Here is a 6,582-nt window from a genome sequence, read left to right on the forward strand (position 1 = left end):
ATGGTGTCAGTAGAATTTGGTCAGTAGGCCTACTTAAAAGACAACCAACAGTATAACCAAATTTATTTCAGTGGTGAAGTACGTACAGACCTAAACAGGTGTAGGCATTTCTTATTATACGTGCTGGGTAACTATATAGCGCAAAGTACGATCCACCTTGTTATTACAGCTGAAGATCATGCATTGTGCTCTCCTGGATGAGACCTTGGGGAATAAGGCCAGGCATATGCGACTATCTCCTTGAAAATGGCTTTAAAGTATTTCAAAGTTTACTTGTAATCAGAAGGAAAACAGCTGATTTAACACTACTTCTATATGGCCAAATGGTGAACTAGAAACGGGTGATGTCACAGCTGAACAGATGCCTTCTCGGGTGGCAGAAATATCTCACCCTGGACTGGTTAATATTGAGAGCATTTTTGCCTTCATAGGAGTTTTTGCTTACTTCAGACTGCGATATCTCGGTTATCCTCAATCGCGAAAACAAAAAAGTGACATATTTTGAACTTTAAATGTGACTCTTTATCGATAAATATGTATACATATGGTCTAATGTCTTTTAGCTAATATGTAGTTGGTGGTTTACAAAAGGTACTTTGGTGTTATCCGTCCATAAAACAAACTGCTGTTGTATTCAAGTGAAAAATTAAGTACAAAGTTAAACAATAATCAAATAAAAAATAAACTTCTAGGTTTCCCTTCATTCCATTAAGTGAGTGAGTGAGTGCTTGAGGTTTAACGTCATACTTAACAATTTTTAGTCATATGACGACGAAGGAGTCATTAGGGTGCATGTATGTGTAATTTATCTCCTTGTTGCAGGAGGGATTTTCTCCCCTCTTTTATCTAATGCTGCTTCACTGAGACGACTTACCAAAGGCAAATTAGCCGTCCCGCCCGAGCCATTATATTGATACAGTTCAACCAGTCGTTGCACTATCCTTTTCATGCTGAACTCCAAGCAAGGAAGTTAACTTCTCTTTTAAATTGTTAGGTGTGACTTGACCCAGGATTGATCCTGGATCTACCGCTCCTGAAGCGGATGCTTCCATTATGTCCATGGGCCTTGCGATGGCGAGTAGTCAGTGGCACTCTCTTCAAGTGAAAAAATTAATTGAGTTTTGTCTTTTAAGGATATTTTAAGTGAATTTCTGCCTCTTTTTTGTATTTCATGCCAGTATGGTTGCAAATACGTGGCAGTTATGTGGACCCATGTTCACACAGTAGGATTTGTTGTATTTTGATTTGATTAGTTCAATCTGACAAGTTTGTAAGCCAAATGCTTATAATGAACACAGCTTTTAGAGACTGAGAACCAAGTTTTTTAAGAATTGTTTCCAGTAAACATGTCCATTTATGGTTTTGTGTCTCCAAGTTGACTTTGAAGCATGTACATGACTTGAAAATAATAATAAAAATAGAGAAAGAAAGAAAAGTAAATGTTAAACAGCCACTGATAGGAGTAGCAGATAGGACTCCTTTCCCTGTTACATTATTGGAAAGGATTGATGTTCCTCGTTTACATGACTGGGTTTGACTCACACTGCTGTGTTACATCACTTTTTACTTTTCTGGATAGGACTCTCATTCCCCTGTTACATGACTGGATAGGAATCCCTTTACATTACTCTTAATTACTCATTTCAGTGAAACATTTCTGTTAAGGATTCCCTTTCCCATTATATTACTGAATTGAACTCGCATTCCTCTTTTAGATTACTGGAGACATGCCCTATCACTGGATAGGACTCTCAGTGCCCTCTTCCATCACTAGATGGGACTCAAAGTCTCATTCCCATGTTACTGTACCAGTTGGGACTCTCATTCCCATGTTACTGTACCGGTTGGGACTCTCATTCCCATGTTACTGTACCGGTTGGGACTCTCATTCCCCTGTTACTGTACTGGTTAGTATTCTCGTTAAATTATTCTTAAATTACTGGATAGGTCTAGCTTGCATTTACATTATGGCCACTTGCTTTCAGTTTCATGCTTTTTAACACTCTCATGACAAGATCCTGTGCTTCTGTAAATCACAGCACCTGACTGTCATCTATTTCCCTGTGAAGTGCAATGATTGAATTGGGATTTTGTTTTTTTCTGTTTCAGATAGTTCAGTACAATGTGAAAATGTACCAGACATCTTACTGAAGGATGACCTACAAAAGGGTATGTTGTATACATATTAAGAGGCTCTATTGGGAAGCATGAAATTTTTTAACTTTGGACCATAGGGTTTCTGATTTGTGAAATTACAAACAATATAATGTATATCATATATATGTAATTGTGAAAGGAAGTGTAGTCAATAGCTGTTCACCATTAATGTTAGAATTTTGTTAAGAAATATGGATTTAAATGGAAATGGTCAGGACACTTTTAATAAAAAAGTAGTTAAAGTATTTACTGGGCTTGTTGGTGGTAAAAAGCAAAGGAGACTGGCCCTTGAGCAATGTAGTTTTGAGTTTTTGAATTCAGCTCTCGCTGGTTAATTCTTCTGCGGCTTTGACTGGTTTGTCTGATTTTTTTCAACCATAAATCTCACTTCATTTGTATTAGAGAAATCCTTGTATTCCTAGGTAATGTGCAAAAATAAAAATGAAATGAGAAGGCAGTTTTTCAAGGAGTTACAATCTGTTCTATTGCTCTCTGCCTGTAAGATCAACCCCAGTATTTATGGCTTGTTTGATTTCAGCCTCGCCACGTACGTTCTTCATCAGCAGAAGACTCTGACGCCAACCCTGATGATGAGGACTTGGCAGCTTTCTTCTCCATCACAAACCTGCGGCGCTTCTCTGCACTGGAGAGAAAGAGACTCAGAAACCTGAAACTGAATTATGAAACGTTAACGTCTATGGGTAAACTTATCAGTTTTCCCTCTTTGGTTAAATAAGTGTTTAACTCTTCATTGACTATGTAAATATCTGCACATGCTGGTAAAAAGATGATTTAGCTCTTCCTATTCTCTGCCAAGAGTACAGCCGCACTCCAGTCGAATATCCTGCGCCCATAATGGCTCCGCGGTTGGCGATGGTAACATCTTGGCCGGAGGATCTGAACATCATTTTGCAACATTCTGCAGCGTATGATTTTACAATATCGACACGTGTATGTTCTTGGGACGAGTCAGCATGAAAATAGCAGTGTAACTGTTTAGATGTCTGCAGATTATTTACTGATGATGTCACAGCATCATCCAGCAGTGTTCCAATCTATACAAGCATGTAATTTTAAAATTAACATTGTATTATATATGCTTGGTGTGTGCGTGCACAATATTCCCCAGTAGTAGGCTACAAACACCCGTGCTGTAGACCCGGTGTGTACATGCACAATAGTCCCCAGTATTAGACTACAAGCAGTGGTGCTACAGACTGGGTGTGTTTGTGCACAGTAGTCACAAGTAGTAGACTACAAACGCCTGTGCTATAGACTCGGTGTGTGCGTGCACAATAGTCCCTAGTAGTAGACTACAAGCAGAGGTGCTACATACTTGGTGTGCGTGCACAGTAGTCACAAGTAGTAGACTACAAACGCCTGTGCTATAGACTCGGTGTATGCGTGCACAATAGTCCCTAGTAGTAGACTACAAACACTGGTGCTACAGACTCGGTGTGTGCGTGCACAATAGTCCCCCGTAGTAGACTACAAACACCGATGTTATAGACTCGGTGTGTGCATGCACAATAGTCCCCAGTAGTAGGCTACAAACACTGGTGCTATAGACTCGGTGTGTGTGTGCACAATAGTCCCCAGTAGTAAGCTACAAACACCTGTGCTATAGACTTGGTGTGTGTGTGCACAGTAGTCACAAGTAGTAGACTACAATCACCTGTGCCTTAGAATTTTGCGGGAAATTGTTGAGCGCAGAAAAATATTTCTCGTTAATACATGAAGACACGGCAGATTTGCTGTAAATAAGTTTGTAACAAACACAGCATGAACGCTGACAAATCTTGATCAGGATTGCAGGATGATAACCTCATGATGGTACCTTCTTGGGTTCACCATGGGTGTAAGATCGTGCCAGGATGACAGTAGGGAGTGCATCAGGTTCGTGTAAGATGGCTGAACCATCCACATATGGACATGGGATATTCGGCTAGGATCTGTCTGTACTGTCCTCTGGTGTACATGTAGTTTTGAGCTATCAACATCCAGTTTTATTTTGTTTTTCAGGTCTTTTGGTTGAAAGGCCTGATTTTATGAAATCAAAGAGAAAACGCTTTTGTCAAGAAGGTGAAGATGTTAGGTGGAAGGGGGATAACTCTGATGCCAATGATCCAGAATGGACTCCCAGTATGGAGTTGTATGAAGTTCCAGTGAGGACCAGAAAAGGTAGATGAACGTCTGTTATAGTTATTACGAATGCAGCTTAAAAATGAATATGATGAAGACAGTGAGATGAAATTTTAGTTTTGAGCACAGTGTTGATTTATTATTTACAGGCAGATGTTCCATTTATTCTTGAAATGATTAGATGTTAATATTTACTTCACCGATGTTTCATAAAAATTCTGTATCACAACATATAATTAAGGGACCACGCAGGTTAACATGAAACTTGTAACTGCAGTTTAACATGGCAACGGGCATCAAATTTGCAAGAGTATATTCTTTGAGTCTTTCGTTCCTGACTATGAGTAGAAGATCAAAGCCACTTAATCTCTGTGCTAGCTTAAAGTACTAGTCCCATTGGATGTGATACCTCTCAGTCTCGGGTTCAAAACCAGGGTATTCTTTTTCATTTGGTTTCCTTTTTTGTATAGCTGTCATTACTATTACCAATGTAATTGGTGCAAAGCATACAGAGCCGTTTTTGCTCTCGTTCACATTATTATGTTTATTTATTTAATTTTGACTGATTGACTTGAAATTTTTCAGCAAAATTCCCCAATACCTGAAATTGTTCAATGGGTAATTACGCTTTTTCTAGGTTACTATGTCTTCTCAAGGACCAGTGAACACATTATTCTGAAACTTGATATGCGGGTACATGCAGACTCATCTGAGATATATTAAGTTTGCAAAAAATATCCACCTCCTTAAAAATTGTGAAAGCTTGCCATTGGCCACGGTTGTAACATCACAACCAGTTTTGAAGATTCAATTTTTGGTTTTACATATTCTGGTGTATTTTGGGTTGGTTATTCCAGATTTTGGTCTATCTTTGTAACTTTTTGAGATATAGTCAAAAGCTAAATTTAGTTACAAAAATTTAGTGGACTATGGCAAGAAATCTGAAACTTACACCAAAAAGTAGCCCTAGACATGCATTCTTTGAGCTAGGAAGCATTCAAATGACACCAGTGTTCTTTCAGACAGAGATGTTCAACACTGTGCCTGTAACATTGATTTAGAAGATAACTGGACTGATATATACGCTCATTTAACTGGCTGGTTTCTGCTGCACTGTCCATGATTTTCCAAAATGGCTATTCACTTAGATATAGCCCTTCAGTCTTCTTTCTCATTGTGTACAATGATAATTACGACAACAAAGTGGACCCATGCCAAACTGCTTTGCAGTTCCAGTTTTCAACTTATTTTTGTTCATTGTTTTTTCTCTTAGTAGACCTAAAGCTTGCCAGGAAACCATTGAGAAAGAACAAGGTGGGAGTTACAATTTTTTCCTCTCACAAAAAGCTGCAGTATTTTGTAGTGTACATATTACAGGCCTATTCATGCAGTTTAGCTTTGGGTTGCATATGAAGCAGACCTTGTAAGAATATTTGCATGTTCCGAATGAGGATGGGCATGTTTGAAAGCATATTTTTAGCTCAAAACTATTTGCTTAACTGATGAACCTACCACGAGGTGTTTGAAATCAGGAAGTCATACATGTAAAACCAGTTTTTCCATGAGAAGTACAAAGTGAAGTGGTCTGAGCCAAGGGGAGATAATATGCTTTTCTAAACATGCAGATTTTGACTGAGTCTCTTGAAACAGAGAATTGAGATACTGTAATTCTTTGACCTTTTCGCATGTTTGCAAGGTGTTTATTCAAGTAAATTCTGAAGGCATTATCCTGTGTAGACTGATAAAATCATACTTTTTGTGAAGCCCTGAAAATGGCATATCCAACCAAAGTAGTTTTGTTTCCAAACTCAAATTAAAATGTGCATAAATTACACAGAAAGTTGATCTTTCATATGCTAAATGATTGAGGAATTAAATTAAACAAATTTAAATCAGTTGCAGTGAATTATTATTTTGTGTTATCTAATGCCTTGCATTAGAGTATTACAATACTTTTATCGGTGGGCATGCTTACACAGTATGTTTTCCTTGTTACATACTCTGCTTCTTTTTTTTTGTCAGACAAAGGTATCAAAGCTGAGTAGCCGTGATGAGGTCACCCTCTCTGCAGACTTTAATATACCTCAAGAAGTGCCCAGCCCACCTTTGACTCGACCAAGCAACAAGCTCAGGAGGTTTATTCCAACGGACGAGCAGGAATTATGTATGTTTCATAAATCAACTATTAAGTAATTCAGTAAAACTTGCTTACACAAGTTTGTGGAATAATAAGTTTATAGGAAAGTCAATTTGCTTTTAATTGATAATTGTTAATTGTTGTGA

The sequence above is a fragment of the Liolophura sinensis genome, chromosome 8 (assembly GCF_032854445.1).
Source record: "Liolophura sinensis isolate JHLJ2023 chromosome 8, CUHK_Ljap_v2, whole genome shotgun sequence".
Classification (NCBI taxonomy): domain Eukaryota; kingdom Metazoa; phylum Mollusca; class Polyplacophora; order Chitonida; family Chitonidae; genus Liolophura; species Liolophura sinensis.